The following is a 21,169-nucleotide window of genomic DNA, read 5'->3' on the forward strand; positions in this document are numbered from 1 at the left end:
TCATTTCCATATGATGCATATGAAGAGCTGAGTGGAAATGTTATATGGTTTCATTAATATATGCACGCTATCTCACTTTGTTTGTGTGTTCCTTGTACAATGAGTTCAATAGAGATGTTAAATATTGTCAATTCATTATAACACTCCTTACAGTCCTGATGCTTTAAAACATGTTCATAAAACACATCTATAACTAATATGACACAATATCAATTTAGACGTTAAATCTACCTAATGTTCATAAACACATCTATAACTAATATGACACAATATGAATTTAGACCTTAAATCTACCTTTCTCTACGAGAAGTTTCCATGAAGCAGAAGCCTCTATAGAGATTCCAATTTGATAGTCAGGAAAGACTCATTCTATAAAATTTTAATGGGTATCATAGAGATCTAGCATCTAGACATATTTTTGGAATGCAAAAGAATAATAGTTGTCCTGGCAATTTATTAAAAATACAAGACATATACATATGGGAATGGTATGGTTATCTCAACCCTGCTCAAAAGAGGTGAAAAGGTCATGTAAGGTATAAGTATTCAAAATTTTATAATTATGACGCATGTCATGAATTGTATTAAGATATAGAAGTGTATAGAGTAGCAACAAGTTTTATTGATTGAACATGTGTAACATGTGGAATAACTAAACTAAATCTGAAACAGCACCTATGAATTTAATTACACAAAAAGATACAATATTTAGTGCCTTGGCATCAATATATTATATAACTTCCAAGATACAAGGATAGACCTTATGGTTTGTCATCTCTACCTTAAAAAGCTCAACAAGTTCATGTTTTTATGCTCCCAACCACGAAGGTGTTAGTAAATCATCCAAAGAGATCACCTTTATTGTGCATGACTATGATGTCCCCATTTTGAAAATTTTAATAATAAATAATCATTGAATAATAATATTTTAATATATAAATAGTAATATTAAAAATATAAAAATATATAAGTAACATAATTATAATATAAATAAACAATAATATTAAAATACAAATCTAGATAATTAAATATAATAAAAATATTTTAATCTAAGAATGTATCTACAAATAAATAAGAATTAATAATAACTAAAATATATATCAATACAATATTAAATAATAATATATCAAATATTATCATCTATTACAACATAATATAAAATATATTATAACATGTAACAATAGATAATGTATAACATATGATATAATACAAACCCAAAATAAAATATAATATATATATATATATATATATATATATATATATATCCATCTAACATCCCAAACGGTGATGTACATAATGATGTTTTGAAAAAAAAATGCTTAACCTGCAATGACACTAAAATATATATCAATACAATATTAAATAATTATATATCAATATTATCATCTATTACAACATAATATAAAATATATTATAACATGTATAAAATTTAGAGAATATATAACATATGATATTATTATAAACCCAATATAAAATATAATATATATAACTCCATCCAACATCCCAAATGGTGATGTACATAATGATGTTTTGAAAGAAAAATGCTTAACCACGACAAGGAGAAGAAAACGATAAGGATGGGGGGCAGTGAATCAGTAGTTTATAAGAGATACAGTCAGCTACTACAGTACAAGATAAAGAAAATTATGAGCACAATCACTTGGCTATTGAGATTGGAGTATCCTAATAACTTACGGGGGTATTTAGCCACAACAACAGTATGCATGCGATGGAAAAAAAGACATCATCATCGAATAGGAAGAAAAATGAATACATCAGAATCAGAACATGATATAAATCAGAGTAACTAGAACAGCCACTACAGATAATGAGAAAGGGAGTTTGAACTACTCAAGAGATAAACCTCTGAGCCTTAGAACCATGTCCTGTTCCTTCTAGAAGCACTTTGTCATTTGAGTTGAGATGTCATCATTTATTTGTGCACTAATAATAGCACCTCTAGGGTGCTCAGAATCTATACTATTGGAGACAGTTAACGACATATATATATATTGCTCCATTTAACTGCAATACTGATATCAGAAACCAAGAAGTTGTAGACTTATATATGCTCTGCTTTTGCATTGAGCAAAAGCATTAATGCAAATTCAATATGACTATTTGTGCTATTCATCTGGAGAGAATATCAAAGAAATACTATAGATCTAGAGAGGGACACTACAGAGCATTGAAACTTTCATCTCATTACATATTCAGATCCGCATAAGGATTACTATCTCTTTATATTCCTTAATCTTTATAGGTAGTATATACTTGCAGATCAATAACCATTATCCTATCCTCCTATATCTGCAAACTGATATCATCTAACGTGAAGCAGTATATATATAGTTTTTCTCAAAGATAAATCTTCATTCAAAACATCTATACCATCAACAGTTGATATTGCTGAAGTCAGATCAGAGGTTCATATCAGAGGTAAAATAGCCCTTGCCGAATAACATTACTGATTGTGAACAAATTAAGATACGAAAGGAATTTCATGCAATTTCATTTATGAGAATTCAGTTCAAAGTCTAAGAGATTGTGTAGGGGGACATTACACAAGGTAACTGAACATTGCAACTTGAGAGCTATGTCTCATAGTCCCAACTAGGGGCATTACAATGACTAATAAAAAGTTATTAGATAGTGTTACGTGATAGCACAGCCAATGCGAAGCAGTTATTGCAAAAAATATTTTTTGTACATATTTTATTTATAGTATATACAACTATACAAACTATAAAATTCATTGATCATGTATACTTGGCATTTAGCAACTCATGCCCTTAAGAAAATACAAAAACGATTCAATCAATCACAACTAGCAGTCTGGAACAGGGCTTCTCAAGATCCATATTCTAAATTAGTTTAAAATGTACTCTCCCTAAATTGTAAATTATTAAAACATAATATTCCGTGTTCAAGAACCTACTTGGAAGTTCAAAACCAACTCTACAGCTTTTCACATTTTCTATTCAAGTCACCAAAATCTGAGCTGTACAACATTATATAAGACGTTAAGCAACAAAAATATCTAAGAAAAGTAAGTTCAATAGTAAATTGCATATGAACAATTTAAACAACATACAATCACAATCCAAATCTTATGCACTCCTGGACATCTAAACAAACCCATGGCTCAAAATAAGCTGTATAATTGATTACATGTTGTTTTTCTTAGATCACAAAACCCTACTCATCCAAAAACATGAGAGCTGCAAATAAGCTCTATAATAGTTCACAATTTTCTCTATGTCTACTACAAATTGCCACAATGTAATACATACACATTCGTTAAGGACTTGATTAAACAATTAACAGCCAAAAATTAGCTCCACAATTGTTGGCATTGTAAAAAAAAATTATGCCTTGCTGAAATTTTTAAAAATACTATATCCAATCCCTATTCTTACTTTACACATCACCAAAAAATGTAAAAATTAGAAAAGAATAATTTAGAGTTTTAGATTGCTTATATAATATACTTGTAATTATATGTTTGAAAACTAACTAAGCATATCAGCTTTACAAGCTATTAAAAAACCTTCAGCCAATAGTAAAGAGATTCCATAAGCAAAAACCTATGAAAAAGAATTCAGAACTGAATTACATGTATGCTCTTCAGAAGTCAGCAATGCTTACCATCCCATAATTGGAAGTCATTGTCTCACCCACGAAGACTCCTTCAAAGCTTCTTGTGGTTAAAGCATACATAACCAACAAACCTGCTGCAAGAAAAGAGAATGGCCAGTGGGCCAATCAAGGAGAATTACAGCTGATGCAAGTATAATTGCATGCATTAAAAATGTACTTGCAATAAACCTATACAAATGAAAAGGACCATATTCAGACACCGGACACAGACTATTTGATTCTTATTTTGACACCGAGAATCATATTTGAGAAGAAACAATAAAAAACAATAATCGTATAGGTTGCACTACCTATAAGTCATCCACTTCAAAAAGCAAGTACAGAAGGGTGGTAATCACTTGCCTTCAGCTATATTTTCCAGACATCTACCTAGAAAAGCGGCATCTAGCTACAACCACCAACATTAAAATTATCCTTTCATATAATTAAATTTTACGAATCAAAAAACATCTATTACAAATTGCATGTCTCTGTGCTTCAAAGAGAGTATAACCTTGCCTTCTTCCTTACTAAATCACCATGAAGCTTGAAGAGTTATCAGAACATACAAAATGTTGTATATTAATTAAAGAAAAGGGTTTCTAGAGACAATGTTAGATTTTCCTAGGTATCTAAATACATTCATTAACTTTTTAATCATAATGAAATAGATGCCCAAGGCTTTCCATTGGATTAATTCACAGTTGACATTATGTGTTCTACAAAAATATAGTGAATCAAATTCCTTATAATCTGTCATCAGGGCTGAAAATTGTAATTTCTCACACATTGTACCACTTGGATCATGTTAATCTCATCTTCACTACTTCCTCTATCTTTGACAAACAATATCTTAGACTTGGACTTCAGAAAAGTTACATCAGGTAATATGATCCAATATAGAGACACTAGAATTTTGCAATTAGAGTGCTAGGTCCAATGTTTTACAGAAGCTAAAATAAGTTGCAAGTAACGGCATACATATCTATTAAATAGTATAGTCTATAGGCATGTGGGAGTATCAAAGAATTGATAGCATGGGAAATTAAACCTCTAGAGACTTGCTTTATAGCCACCTCAAAACTCCCACAGAATACTTTCTTCAACTATAAGTACCTTGAAACCATATGAACCCCTGGCTTTAGCTTTACAATGGAAACAAATTCACAAACTTTCTCTAAATAATTTAATTGAAGATACACCTTCACCTGTGAATCCTTGTCAAATATATGGCCTTAACTAGAGACATAAAAATTGATAGCAATAGCATTATCTATCAACCAAGCAAGAATTGGGGAATGATGGGATCAGATACAGATTCATTAAAGGCTAGTGAATCCACAATATCTATAACATGAAATTTTACGGTATTTCCATCTATTACCTATTGTACTAAGCTCCTCTATTGACTGTATTTATGATGTCGTAATCACAGTGTTCATTAAATTTGAAAACCCATTATGTGCATCACGATAATTATTAATATATTAATCTATATAATGCAACCTAGTTTTCTAGAATGCCCGTATCTTACTAACACTGTCACCAATCATGTTCCACCTTGAAGCATCGTGCTATGGCTTGTGAGTCTGTGATAGGCAAGCATTGATTCAGTCATGAAAAATGACACATCATTCTGTACTAATCAGAGGGTCAACCATCAATTGCAAATACAATAGCCTTCATCAAGGAATGATACAGAGCATTTCCTTCTAGACACAATTTAATATTATGAAAGATCAAAAATATCAACACCGCACTTCAAAATAGATAAAGCCCAAATGCAAAAATCTAAAAAATAAATCCTGGCAGAAAACATATGACCATACCCACCTTCAATCTAGACAACTAGCTAACAAACAAGTCCCAACCCTACACCCAAAAAATACTTACTAAATCTCTATAACAGAAAGAGGGAAAATAACTCGTTCCGTTTCAAATAGACACGGCAAGAAGCCCTATAAAACAAGACATGCCCAATTCCATACCAGACACCCAACATAATTCAACAAAACAGAGGGACTACGGACGCCACCAATCACAGTGGAGCTTGCTAAGCATAAAAACAGGGTGATGGTTAAAAAGACAAGCCAAAAAAAAAAAGATAAAGAAGATTGCAGTTGCGTGCTTTCCCCTGTGACCCTAATTCTGAATTATGAATTCATTATCACCCAATAATCGAAACCCAAAGTCACTATATAGGGAGTGCTACTGTACCTGAATCATGAGAAGAATAAAATATTGATGCTTAGAGAGGCAATGTAGTGATCGATTATAACAAGAAGACCGAAGGAGCCCTCGTAAATGTGAGAAACAGAGTACGGAATTCATCCCAGAATGAGTAGTTCATGTTGCGGAGATTATCCCTTCCCTGCAACGAGTTTACCATGCAGGGTTTCATAAATACGAGAAATGGATTATGAATTTCATCCAAGCCCATCAAAAAGAAGGATGAGGTGTCCGAAAAGCTTAAGAAAAAGAAAATTAGAATTCAAGGTCCCTCAGAATGCTCTCAAGACTGTTAAAAGCAACGGTACGATTCAAGGTGCCTCTGATCGTCTTCCCGTAATATCAATTGGCTCTTCCTTTTTCCTTCTCTTCAAGGCCGTATGAATCTCCAAAATTTATATGAACCCTCCAATACAAATGTAAATCTCAGTTCTCTGCCCTCTTTTGCCCGGATTTTCTTTGCCCCTTCTCAAATGTATAAATCTCCCAACGGCATGAATCTCCCAATTATACTATTGCTATCAATCTCCCAACGGCATTTTGAAAAAAAAACAACACGCACCAACGGAATTTTTCAAAAAGCACCAAATTTCCAAAGAAAGCACTTAGTCTCCCAACGGCTAGCCTAGCTGGCATATACGCTCCAACCCTCCTGCTGCCTATGAAGTTATGAACAGTATGATCGCCTCTAATTTTAGCACATTCATCATTTGGATCAAGATGTTTTCAAACGATCGACCGCAGTTTTGCCTTTTTCTACTTGACATATAGCTGTTTGTTTTTATCTAGTCCGCGCCAGAATTTGTCTATCGTGTTTTATAATTTGACTGAATTTTATTTTAAATGATGTTTAAAAATATCAAAATAATCTATGAGTTTTTTAATAAAATTAAAGAACATGTGATATATAAAATTTCAAAAATAATTATTAAGGATTTCAAACATTATTAAAAATAGAATGAGATAATGCAATAAATTAATATATTAATAATATGTTGGCTTACATTTTTATTTAAAATATTATAGTATAAACATTAATATTATAATTATTATTTTCATTTATATCTAGCATGAATCTTAGAAGTGTTATTTTACAAAAGATAATCTTCATTTACACTTATAAGTTTTCTTCCTTGTGTCTAGAATTATCTAGCTTTGTGACATTTTGATGTTTATATTGTCTATGGACTTCATGGCACCTCATTTTTCTTACAAGTTGAAATGGTCAAAAAATTAGTGCTAGACACAAATCTCCATGTGACACACTAGATTTTCATGATTATTTCAAATTTATTGGTGATTTTTTAGTATTTCATCTACTTGTATCATACCCAATTTGATGGTAGCCATATAATAATTAGAATGAGATAATGCAATAATTTAATATATTACTAATATCTTGTCTTGGTTTACATTTCTATTTAGAATTATTAGAGTTATAATTACTTGTATTACAATTATTATTTTCATTTATATTTAGAATGAACCTTGGAAGTGTTATTTTACAAAAGATAATCTTCATTTACACTTATAAGTTGTCTTCCTTGTATCTAGAACTATCTAGCTCTGTGACATTTTGATGTTTCCATTGTCTATTGTCCATGGGCTTCATGGCACCTCATTTTTCTTACAAGTTGAAATGGTCGAAAAATTAGTGCTACACACAAATCTCCATGTGACACTCTAGAATCTCATGATTATTTCAAATTTAATGATAATTTTGTAGTGTTTCTTCCACTTGTATCCTACCCAATTTGATATCTCTCTCTCTCTCTCTCTCTCTCTCTCTCTCTCTCTCTCTCTCTCTCTCTCTCTCTCTCTCTCTCTCAAAGAGAGGGTAAAGAAGGGAGAGAGAAAGGCGAGGAGGTGGGGGAGAGAAGGGAGGAAAAAGATAGAAGGGGAAGAGATAGAATGGGATATGGAGAGAGAGTAGAGCAATGAGGAGAGGGTGAGAGATGGGAGGAGAAAGAAAGTACAAGAAGGAAAAGAGGGTGAGAGACGCGAGGCAAAGAAAAGAGGGAGTGGAGAGAGATGAGATAGATCTCGACGAGGATAATTATGGCTCAGAGTAGACATAGAAAGTGATGGGAGGAAAAGATGAGAGGGAGAGGGGATGAGGAGAGATATGCATGTATATAGACATATATATATTTATCAATATAAATATATGCATATATCTATAGATATGTGTATATATGCATATGCACCTATTACATATGTGTAGTGTATGGTAATTATACATGTATACATTTATATTTCTTCATAACTTGTATGGGTTGTAGAACTAAAAATAATGTTCTTAGTTCTACATAACATGCAAATTTTATATAGAAGTTGGAATGGTACTTTTTTCTTTTTCAAAATCCATGCAAGTCATTTAGCACATAGGAACCTGTATGCATCATGGATTGGTAAGAGGGTTGGAAATTTTCATCTTCCAAGATGATTTCTCAACTTTGTCATCATCGAGTTTATAAATGATCAAGACAATATCTCTAAATTACCACCATAACTCAAGTGTCTTCTTAGCTTTCTAAATATTTTTTATCTATTTTCAGGCAGCATTAGCATAGTGAATTTTAATTTTATTTATTCGTGTCTTGATAGTCCTCGGAGACATGTGTCTACCATTTTCTTAATAAATTTTTGAGCTACTTGACCAAATTTAAAACAAATTGCCTATTACTATTCTACACTTGATTATATACACTTTTAAAAAAAAAGGTTTGCATTTTCAATTATTTAGATGCAAGTTATGGCCAATGCACAAATAGGTACCAAATTTTCAAAATATGATCACTTCAAAAAATAAAATAAAATAAATACACAACTTCTAGATCTCACTCTTACACATCATTCTACGAAAGGGTTTTATAAAATACCAAATCTAAATCTTTAGTGAAGGACACGAAAACAAATATGTTATATTAATTCATCAAATAAGGTCTTTACTTCTCTAAGAACTTGTTTTTATTTTGTAATGGAAAATTTGAATGGGATTTTAGGAGGGAAAACTAATCTTGGCGGTCGATGGGAATTTGTTGGCACCTCTTCTATAAGACTTTTTTTGGTTTCATTGTCCTCAACTAGTTAGGAGAGTGTGCAAATGGATATTGCGAAGGGTGAGGAGAATAATTTTAAAGATGGTATCATATGGACTTATGGGTTCCCAAATGATCTAGGGAAGATAGGTGCATATGTTGGAGGGGGGTTAAAGGGTCCTATCCTACTCTAGGAAATGGTTAAGAGAACTCAATACCTTGGTCTTTACTTTCAGGGTCAAATCGACAAGCAAATCGTTTTTTGTTGCCTATTAAAGATGCCTTTGATATTGTAGTGAGGAAATATGTCATTGTCATCCTAGACTCTATAATTGATGACAACATCTCGATGATGGCATTATCTCTTGTCAATAAGTTCATGGGCTTTAGGAAATATATTAATTTAGTCAAGGTGTATGCTAAGAAGAATTGGGTTTTGAAGGGTCAACTAGGTATTATTTCTATGCAAAAAGGTTACATCTCTTTTTCTTTTCCATATGAGGAGGACATAACCCAAGTTTTGTGTGGGGTTCCATAGATTATTGTTAAATATCCTCTTGCTCTAATGAAGTGGACTCTAAATCTAGATCTTAATGATATTATTTTTTCTTCGGATCCAATTTGGATTAGACTCCCAAGGCGTCAACAAATTGAATGTGAATCGGTGTCATTTTCTTGTTTATTTGCAAGAAATTGACCACCGGGCAAAAAAATGCCCCATGCAAAAGCATAAATCTAAGGAACAAAAGAATCTACTGGTAGAAAAGTATGAAAGGAAAAGAGCATCTAGAATCCATCTCATGGAGGAGAAGTGAATAAACTAGGTTTACCCAGTAACCCTATGTTGGGATTGGTTCTGCTAGTATTAAAACTAATGATGAAGCTAACCAATATAAGCAAGGTTAGATTAGTGACAAGGTTATGGTAAATCCTAGCATAGAAGTGATAGATTTTGTAGAGGCCTCTATGCTTGTGGAAGATAATGATAATGTTATCCTTAGAGACAACATTGCTACATAACATAATACCATAGGCAAAGATAGTAAAGAGAAAGATTCTAGAGGTTTCCCTAGGCTTGAGGATACTAAATCTATTAAGGCTAAGCCTACTAAAAGAGAAATGTTTTTATCAAGACCTTAATGTAGGAAGCTGCTAAGAATGCTAATCCATGTGTGGATTGTGGGATCATTGGAAATCCTCCAGAGGAAATTGAGATGCCTACTAATGTCAAAGTAATTGATTTTATAAATTCTTCCACCAAGGAGGTTTCCCGCATCCCCTCTAGAGTTGAAGACTCTTAACCATGTAACATTTTGGGTGGTGATTGTCCTAGTTCTCTCAATTACCATGTCATTGGACTTTGTAAAATCCTCTTTCCTAGAAAATGAGTTTCTAGAGAATGTGCAAGATCTATTTTAGGAAGAGGAACATAAGGGTGTGGAGAGAATCATTAATAGTGAGGAACCAATCATCCTAATTGATAAGAAGAAGAACAAGAAGCATGGAACTTCTCTAATCACAATAGAGTCTCCACATGAAATAGAGTGAGGTATGAATCAAAAAGTGCCAAGTTATGCCATCTAAGAGTGAATGTGGGAAATGTTAATACTCCTCCAAGATTTTAGTCTTCTAATTAGGATAGAGGGAAAGAACAATATTGTTGATTATTGATGGTTAAATAGAGAACTATCATGGAGGCACGTTCCCAACAAAAAAATGAAGATTGTATCTTAGAACATAAGGGAACTTAATGCCCTCATAAAAAAGATATTCTTAGGAATGCAATTCTAGATCATAAGCCTATTATTGTGTTGGCTTAGGAAACTAAAATATCGAAAGCAAAAGCTGACAAAAATATTTTTTTTAAAGATTGTAGTGTTGTTGGTACTAAATATGATGGTGTCTCTAGGGGCACCACTTTTTTTCACAATCAAAATCATGTTAGAACCTCTTTGTTGGATGTTGATAGTAATATTATATTTGTAAGATTCTCTTGCATTAAGAATGATTTCTCTTGGGTTCTCTCCAACTTATATGTCACTAATTCCAAAGTGGAACTGTATAAGTTTTGGAAAAGATTATCATTGTGCATATATAAGTTTTAGGAGGAAGCTTGGCTAACAATGGGAGATTTTAACACCCCACCCCATGCTTGGATACTAAGAAGTTTGGGGGATCACTAACCTAGTTGGAGAGACACCTTGATCTTATGGACTTTTTCAATTCTCAAGCCCTCATAAATGTTGACCTCAAGGGAGCTTTATATACCTAGTCCAATAGGATAAATGATAATAATTGCATCAAATTTAGGCTTGATAAGGCCTCAACTATTAGAGATGTATTTTTACTCCCTTCCTGCTATTATGAGAGTTGGATTTAATCACTTCTCAATCTATTTTTTTGTTGACGTTATTCATGGGAAAAAGAATTTTATGTTTAAATTTTAGATAATATGATAATTACATCCCAAGTTTTAGGAGAGTGTCAAAGCATGGCAAAATATCAAAGTAGATGGAACAACTATGTTTAGGGTGGCCAAAAAGCTGAGAAGTGCCAAAATCAATATGAAAAATAGAATAAGGGAATTACTTACCTCTAAGATGGCCACTATATCTGACTTGGAAGTTACTCAAGGAAAAATTCAAAAGGAGGGTTGGATGTAGAACTATATGAAAATTGAAAATGATATCCTAGTGAACTATCATGATGTTATTTCAAAGGAGGAGTTTCAAAAATAAAGATCTCAAATGACATGGATTACTCAAGGAGATAGGAATACACGAGTTTCTCATATGATTGTGGTTAAACATAAGGATATTAATAGAATCTCTTAGTTTTCCATAAATGACATTTTTCTTGATAAGGAGGACACTATCATATGTGAAGTTGTTTGTTTCTTTTATTATCTTCTCTATATAGATCCTAACCTAAATATTTTCCTTTGAGAGGATTTTGTGAAAGTCATACAATGGGTGTTTAATAAATAATATAATAGATTTTTATGTACTACATGTGCAAGAGGGGAGCTTAGGAAGGTTGTCTTCTCCTTTAAAGGCAATAAAGCCCCAGGAATTGATGTTTACTCAATGTTTTCCTTTCAATTTTTTTGGCACATTGTTGAGGAGGATGTTGTTAAAGTTTGTAAAGAATTCTTTAAGGATAATAAAATTTTGAAGGAAGAAAACATCACTTTCTTGGTTCTTATACTGGAGACTCCTAGTACTGACTCCATGGATAAGTATCACTAATTAGCCTATGCAATTCCTTATATAATATTATTTCTAAAGTTCTTACCTCTAGGTTGCTTATTTTTCTCCCTTTTGTTATTTCACCTCAACAAAATGGCTTTATATCTAGGTGTCAAATTCTTGATTCCCTAATTATGGTTCATGAAAATATACACTCTTTGTTAGCCTTGACTGCTATTGTTGGTAATGTATGTGAAAGAGTCACATCAGTTGTTATGTTGTCATTGATGTCAAACCTTAGTTTGTTAGACATTATGCTAATGTAGTAGAGTGCCACATCATTTGATTGATGAAAAGGATTTGACTGATGGAGAGGATTTGAAGAAAGTATGATGATGATGTAAGTGTTGATGAGTGTATGGTATTCAATGGGCATTTGAATGAGTTAGACTCTGACAATATAATGTTGGTTTGATTATTTTACATGATTTAATTAAGTGTTGAGATCATGTACAAGAAAGGTAGTTTGGTCAGTAAATAAAGAATCACAATATTAATCGAGCTACTATAGTTGTCACCGAGCACCTGATGAAGAAATGAAGAATGTGTAGTGTCAACCAATTGATTTTAGTGTTGATTGAGTTTAATGTTGACTAAGTAATATGTAATGTTAACAAAGCATAAAAAGATAGAAGAGTTTTGAAAAGATTTAATCAAAGGCTGACATTTGATGAAAATAAAGTTTGTTCAAGAAGTTTCAATGATAAGGATGAAGTTAGTTATGAGATCAATGACTAGATAAATTTAAAGAAGATCTGATGAAGGAAATTTAACAATTAGAAATAGAGAAAAAATTTCAAGGTGGAAGTATATTTGTTGAGCATCTAGATTCAATGAACATGAATTTTATGAAGATCTATTTAAAGGATGAACACAATGTTTATTGTTGTTGATATCATTGATTATATTGATGTTGTTGTTAAAGACATTGAAGAATTAAAGGATAACCAAATAGAATTGCATTGTGAAGATCAAGCAAGTGAAGTTCTAAATTGATGTGTGGAGTGAGTGAATTAGTTAGAAGGGATGAGAAGTTGAAAGAGGAAAGATATTGAGCAACACAAAGATCTAAACAAACAAGGTAGTGCTAAAACCTAATAGATCATTTCAATGTTACTCTTTAACCATTATAGAAAAAAATCTCTTAACTGAGTGGACCTAATAGTATTTTCAAATCCTATGTGGTGACATTTTGTTGAATGTTTTGTAAGTCCTCTAGAGCGCATCATTCTTTAGATGTTTCAAGGAGTGAACAAGGTTTAGATGATCTTTGGTGTAAATTTTCTAACAAGGTCACATTAACAATGTGTATGTAACCTTTAACAAGGTTATCTTCTAACAGAGCTCACTTCAGAAGAGTGAGATTTTTGGGTTAACATTTCCCAAGTGGTTTTTATTTCATGTTTATTGTTAATTACTACAACTTGGTATAAGTTTAAAGATAACTCTGATACTTGGTATATTAGGTTGATATTTTAATGCAAACTACACATCAGTTTATATTTTGATTTTAGATTTGGTTACCGAACTTATGATCTAAAAGATTAAAGTATTTGAGTTGGTCAAAAGTTTTTTTTTAAGGCATGTAGGATAATTGGTTATAAATGATTCCCCCCTCCCTCCCTTGTTATCTTACACTTGGTATTAGAGCTTACTGCTTGAAGGAAAAATTTGAAGGGACTTAAGCTAAAGATCCAAAGATGTATAGGAGAGAGGTACCAAAGTTGAAAAAGAAAAGCTTCTCTTCATGGAAAAGAAGGATGAGGTTGCATCTATCATGTACTAGAGACAACTTATTATATTATTTGGACAACTAGTACACCCCTCCAAACCCTCCTATGATAGTAGAGGAGATGAACCAGAAGAAAGAACACAATAGCTTTATGATTGAGATTGCTTCTACACTAAACGATGTTTAGTTGGATGATATGGAAGACTCTACTACTATGAAATAGATGTGGAACAAGATAATACTTGTACATGGTGGAGATTAGAATGTATTAAGCACCAAGGCAGAAAGTCTTAGAGGCAAGTATGATGGAATGAGGATTAAAAAAGGAGAAAACATTGTCCAGTATGTTAACCAAATTAAAGAATTCATGAGTGCCATCAAATTTGTTAGTGTACATTCTTAAAATGGACACCCCTTTCCATAATGCCTTGTTCAAACCATGGATGTACATGTACTTGACACTCTTTTCTCCTATCTTCTTCCACTTTCCACCCTATTTCTTCTTACATCTTCCTCTTCTTTCTGTGGCACCCTAGACTTGATCTTTGGGACTAGGTAAACTTAGGTCAATCTATTATGGACTAGGTTGACCTCAAGTAAACCTAGTCCCCAATGATTTCAGGGATCAAAACCTGAAAGGCCTCTGAGGCTTAATTAGTTTCATTACACTCTCTAGTTGGCTTGTATTATTTTCCTACCCAAAAACTCATATATAGGTAGACTTGAAAGCTTCATTTTCATAACACACCCTCAAGTAATCTAAGATATTGCTCTCAAGTCAATATTTTTGCCTTTTTCATTCAAGGAGTTCAAGCATTTCAAGACAATCAAGTATTTTCAAGAATTCAAGGAAGGAGATTTCTATCTAGCATTGTAGGATCCTTTGTGGGCATTTCCTCTTCAAGTCTACCTTATTGTTGACCATCAAGGAGGAGATATACATTGAAGCATTCATTATCCTTTACATTAATGTACACTTTCATCCATGGCACCATGATGGGATTATGGTAGATCAATTGCAAATTGTGGAGATACCTTACATCCCTATACCTAATTCAAGATTTGCAACATATTACATACAAAATCCTTATTGACAAGGTTTTTTATCAAGGTGAATCCTAAAATTTATCATGTTTTTCATTCATTTACATTTATATCTCATTTACAGTTAATTCCTTATCTTAGGGCTTGACCAAGTCAAACTGTCATCCAACCTAACCACAAAAATCCTTCTTTTTTTGTGTGTAGACGCAAGATATCAGGATTTTGCATACAAATCTAGAAGTAACTTTGTAAAATATTTATAGAGAAGATTATTATAGTGTTTTTGGACTACATCAACTATTTCATAAGACATCCTTCCTAAAGGTCAACCCAGTCCCTTTTGTCGAACAATTTTTAGGTCTTGCTCCTTTCGTCATTTCATTATGAGACCCATAGTTAGATATTTAAAAAATGGTTCAAATATGTGACTTTCAAAGATAAATTACATCTTCCTCTACATATTTCAAGATGAGTCTTTTATTTTTTTATTTGCTTTCATATTTTTATCTTATATGTCTATCTTAATTGGGCTGATTGTATACGCATGGGATCTAGATTTACATTATATTAGCAATCAGTTCAATTTTACATACACATTATCCTATAAGGTCCAAAGAGTACATTTCCTTCTATTTTGTTCCTCTTTATAATCCAAATTTGGTATTGGCGCCCTTCTTCCTTTGGGTTCTAGCTAATCTAATTAGATTAGTAGTGGAATCATATTTGGAAATTTCCCCCTTTCCCTCACATACATATTTGAGTGACTTAGTGGACTAGAGAAGTGGAGACCTACAACCCTATTAAATCATTTCCCTTATCCCCCTAAACATTTTAGTGAACGTGACAATTCCCCCTTTCTTTTGGTGTTAGATTATTTTAGGTGGTTACTTTCTCTTGGTGAACTCAATGAGTCCCACCTCCTTTTGTGTTAGATTTTTTTATGTGTTTACCTTCTTTTGATGAACCTAATGAGTCCCCCTTGTTTTGGTGATATATTATTTTAGACATTTACCATCTTTTGGTGAACCTGAAAAATCCCCCTTCTTTTGGTGTTAGATTATTTTAGGTGTTTACCATATTTTGGTCAACCTAATTGGGCTCACTTTTTTCTTTTTGGAGTTATATTGTGTTCACCTTCTTTTTTGTGAACCCCTTATTGGTTCCTCAAATTGTTGGTCATATTCTTATAGGTCTTTCCCACTAAATGTTGGGAAGTCATCCACAATTTGGACAATGGATGGGTTTGATCCTTCAAGAATCAAATGCTCATGTTGTTAAGGTCTTGTAATATCCAGGCAAGTATAAATTCACAAGATTTATTTACAATGATTTAATGTTTATCAATGCAGGCTTTCTGAATGATTCTCTTGAGATGGAAAGTAATTCTCTTTGAGAAATCATACGTATAAAAGTGAATGCTCTTGGAGTAATAAAAAGGGTGATTGGAAATATGGATGAGAATGGATAGATGACATGAAATGAACAAGGCAAAGAACCACACAAATTGCAATTGTATATCAACTCAAATGAATCAAGAAAGAAAAGTCCTTAACCAAATTTGGAAAATGGAGTCAACCTTGCAAGAACTTATCATCAAACTCCTATGGAGACAATATGCATCAACCATCAACTACCAGACAAAGAACTCAAAAGATAAACCCTAGTCTTGTTGGCTACATATTTTGTAAGCCACTGTAACCACAACTTAGGAACTTTAGGAAACGATGTAGTGAGACAAGTCTCTCCTCTCAGAAATAGGGGATGCTCCCTTCTTATTGTAGGTGGCTACAACAAAAAAAAACTTGAATTAACAAATGGGTAGTTCACAAGATTAATTCCTCTTCTTTCAGGAATTATCTTATACTAACAACAACTATTTTCAATTTAACAAAAGGAGTCTTCTACTATGGTAATATTGGTGGCCTAAGGGTTGACATAAGAACAACCTTAAGACAACAATTACAACTTAATTTGTGTGATTGAAAACAAGAAGCCAAAGTCTCCTACAAGAAAAAAAAATTCAAATAAAAGGATAAATAACTGACAAAGCTCTAATTCTTTGCTCAACTATTCAGATATGAAATAATATACAAAGAAGTAAAGATCAAAGTATTTAAATCCTAGTACTTGCAACCACTATCAAACTATATCAATCTTGTTTATGAAAGATCAAATTCTTTCATGAACAACATTAAATACTCAAATGCTTCCCAAAGAAAGAAGTAACAAATACAAATCCATCAATGTAACGTAAGAGAAAAAGATTAATTCCAAGTATCACAACACAAAGTTTGGGGAAAATTTGCTTATATATTCACTTCAAAGGTTCATAACTAGAAATACAAATCCTTCTAGTCACAAGCCCAACCTTCCCCAATAAAGAAAAAGATGATTATTCACAATGATTTATCTCCTTTATATAGGAAAAAAGAAGAGAGAAAGGTGGAGGAAAAAGTGGAACAACCTCAACCACCTTGACTTATCTCTAACTAACTACTTTGACTTTATTCAAATTTGCATGCCTAATGCAATTGTAACCTAACTACATGAGTTGATTATACAGGTACATGTTAGCATGTACTTACAACATAGATACTCTTTCTATGTAGCTTCCTTACTACTATTCTACTTAAAGCATATGAAAAATTGAAATATTCATAGCGTCTCAAAAATCTTTACAAATTTTTGCAGTGATTTTTGCACAACTTAGGCAGCAGGCTTACCGGTGTACTCAATAACCATTATTATCCTTTGATGTGTGTTGGATGCTTCTGAAACTTCCTTAATAGAAATTTCCTTGTTTTCTTTGTAGCTCACCTAGTGTACACTTCTAGATTACATATCTATTCATTATACGGAGATTGAAATCATCTGCTTCAAGTTGTAAGAGAATTGCTTCAGTGAACCCTGAGAGAATATCTTCTTCTTTCTTGAGTTTTCTATCCTCGCTGATAACTCCACATGATAGCTTCTTGTAGAATTTGTTGATCATGTGTTCCTACTCACCAATCTTCACTATTGTTTTCTTTGCATCCTTCATGAGTTGTCGCAACAATTGTTCCTTGTTAATCATCATATGCTTGTAAGCATGATACATCTCAATAGATGAGATGATTTCATAATCACATAAACCATCCAAATCAAGCTCCATCATACTCTTTCAAGCACCAATGTTCATGTCCAACAACTATAATTATTGTTTAACCCTTGAATATCACTTAATTGAGCAGTAGCTTTTCAGCACCTTGTAAATATCAAGAATGAGTTGATAACCTTGTGATTCAATGTTAGATACCCATTCATCTAAAAATTGTGCCTTTCTTTTGATCTTCTCAATACAAGTACCTAGAATAGATTTAGTACCCAAAGAAGACTTCTTTAGTTTTTCAATAACCCCTAGAAGACATGCAATCTCCTCTTTGAGTTTTCTCTTCTTATCCCATTGTTGATCATTTTTCTAAGCTAAGAAGTTGATGGCCTCATGTGCATCATGTTGATAACTTATCCTAGTTTATTTACCTAGTTCAAATATTGTAATTCTATAATCAACAAGTTGTATCTCTTGAATAGATTTATCCACAAGTGGTTCAACTACTTTAGCATACTTAATGTGATTTTCATCAACCACAACTCAAGAAACTGTCTTGACTTTCTTATTCTTTGAAACCCTTGGTTTGGTCACCTACCTATTAGACTCCTCAAGTGGGATCTCCTCTTTCTTTCTCTTATGCGTGACAATAGTCAACCATGGAGGAAGGTTGAAAGAAGATGCATTGGCTAAAGTGGTAGTCACTATAGTGAACTCTAGATTTCTTTGCATGATAGTAGTGACTATAGAAGGTTCCTCAATTTGAATGGCCACATGAGTAGGACTACTATGTGTAACTTTAGTCATGAATTGCTCAAACTGAGTTGAGGTCACATCAAACAATGTCGTAGATTGAACAGTGGCAGAAGGAATTGACGAGGAGTATGTATCAACGGCATTCACATAATCATATGGATCTCCTTCTCTTTTTAATGTAGGTTCAACTAAGGACACATACAACATTGGAGTAATGGTCACATGATCCTCAAGAGATGGATGCTCTATAGAATATGCATCCATAGCCATACCCAGGCATCAATCATGGGGTTCATTTGATACTTGTGCTAAATCTGGAAGAGAAGTTGCAACAAGAATCTCCAGAGGATATGAAACTAGTGATGAAGGCTCCTTTGATTTGTGTGCTTTATCATCACTTGAGTCAACTTGAATTTATTGATGTTTAATCCCTTTTACTTCAAGTACTGTCGACTCCTTTTTTCCTTTGATAGATAGCTTGGGAAGCTCTGAATTAGAGGTTCAAATGTAGATGATGGTGTCCCATCTTTACCTTTAACCTTTATTTATTATCTCAAACCAATTAGACCAGCGGGATCAAAGTATTTTCTAGACTTTAGTTTGATGCATTTTAGACCCCTTCTTCATCCATGTATTGGTGTTAGCAAGAATAGACTAAAATCAATTCCAAATTGAGGTACTTCCCTTTAAAGACCATGTAGGAGGAAGAATGAGTAACTTCTCCACATTATGCTAAAAATATTCAGGATCTACAATTTGATCATCATTCTCAAATCTAGGACAGATTGATGCCAAGTTGAAATCTAAAGTCTACTTCATAGTCAACTAAGTATAGCCCATGTGTTGTATATCTACCTCAATTTGTACATCAATCAAGAGATCTTCTACACAATGTATGTGCAGGAATTTCTTCCTCGACTTACCATGTAGCCCTCTCCAGTCAAAAGAACTCCTAGATACAAATAATTTCAATGTGATCCTTTGGAGTTCAAATTCTATGTTCTTTTCTTTAGGCACAATATCCAATGAATACCCTCCAATATTCAATGGGTTTCATGATGAGATCATCACTCCTAGCCAAGGCAAACTAGATTGATAAGCTTGTAGCTCCATAAGTTGTCTTGCTAATTCCATGAGTTTAATTTTATTAGTAGGGTACCTTGGCAATGTGTATGGCTCTCCCTTGAAGCATCGAACTCGCAGGTATGTAAAGCTAGGAAAATTTAAGAACATACAGCCATACTCATTTACCTTGTTCCATGCTTCATCAGAGACTCACTTGTTTTGGATTTCTTTATCAAATATGCACATGAAATGCCCAAAGAAGGCATCCTAAACCCTTCAGAAATAGATCTGACTTTGTTTCAAAGGAAACTTCTCATAATACTCCCACACACGAACTATAGACCTATATTTTTTGTCAACAAACCAGAAAATGTAACTAGGGAAACAATAATATATACCATGTAGGAGTTCATATTGAACACACCGATAGACAATACGTTCATCAACTACTCACATATTGAAACACTCACTAATTAAGCCCAAAATACATTTTTTTACCTTATTATGAGTGAGATGTACTTATACATCCAAGGTTGGAAGGTGTTTGAATACTTGAGCATGGTCAGGAAACTGAGCAATATAATGAGGTCATTGATTTCTTCCTTGAAATCACATCAATAAATGCCCTTTATTGGCTATTTAACCAGATTTGGCCTATTCGTGACCAACATGTTATCATTGACAAATTTGGTAAAATAAGAATTATCCTTGTTCCACAGCTCCATAGCCTTTTGTCTTGTAATGTTTGTAACAACTAGAGTATGAGAAACATGAAAAATAGGATCAATAGTTTCATAATCGATACTATGATAGTATTGCCATCCTGATCTCTGATGGTTTGAGAAGGTGCATCAAAGTGTTTAGCACATGAAACAATTAATTCTTGTTCATGTGTTCCCAAGGGGAAAATAGACAAGAAATGAATATGATTCTACTTGATCCATGTCATATTCTAGGTAGCTTCAACATCTACCCTTGCCAAGACATCTTTAATGTTCATGTGAGATATATTAGTATCTCACACTTCATCACAGTAGGAACTTACTTGTGATGGTGGAATGGAATTATGATACTGATCACATTGATACTTCATCTCTCTTTTTTTCTTTTCCCTTTGTTGGAGTAAGTTCTCTTCACATTGCAAAATGGTATGTCTGTGCAACTGTCACATGAAAATCCCATCATGTGAGAACGTCTTCAGGTGAGGGATCCATGATAAGTTTTTTTTTTGTTTTATTGATGAGTTTCAAATAGTATATGAATAGGGAAAATAAATGGAATGACTAAGGATAGAGAATGAACAAATGGGTCAAGCTCAGAATGGCTA

The 21,169-nt window shown here is 32.9% G+C and overlaps 1 long non-coding RNA gene across 3 annotated transcripts in view; it reads right to left on the reverse strand.

The window, feature by feature from the left end:
* Positions 1 to 6,601, reverse strand: part of LOC149561058 (uncharacterized) — a 101,782-nt gene extending 95,181 nt beyond the window's left edge. The window contains exons 1-3 of one of the 3 annotated variants that reach the window (XR_016363392.1): positions 5,857 to 6,601; positions 3,951 to 4,048; positions 3,649 to 3,731 (exon numbers count right to left, since the gene is read on the reverse strand). This is a non-coding gene — a long non-coding RNA (uncharacterized LOC149561058). Of the gene's footprint in view, positions 1 to 3,648; positions 3,735 to 3,950; positions 4,049 to 5,856 lie in introns of all 3 variants that reach the window. The other 2 variants (XR_016363391.1, XR_016363393.1) reach the window with 2 other exon arrangements.
* Between the last annotated feature and the right edge of the window lie 14,568 nt (positions 6,602 to 21,169).

This window comes from Cupressus sempervirens, chromosome 4 (assembly GCF_028749045.1).
Source record: "Cupressus sempervirens isolate cs-2001-9-10 chromosome 4, ASM2874904v1, whole genome shotgun sequence".
Taxonomy (NCBI): Eukaryota; Viridiplantae; Streptophyta; class Pinopsida; order Cupressales; family Cupressaceae; genus Cupressus; species Cupressus sempervirens.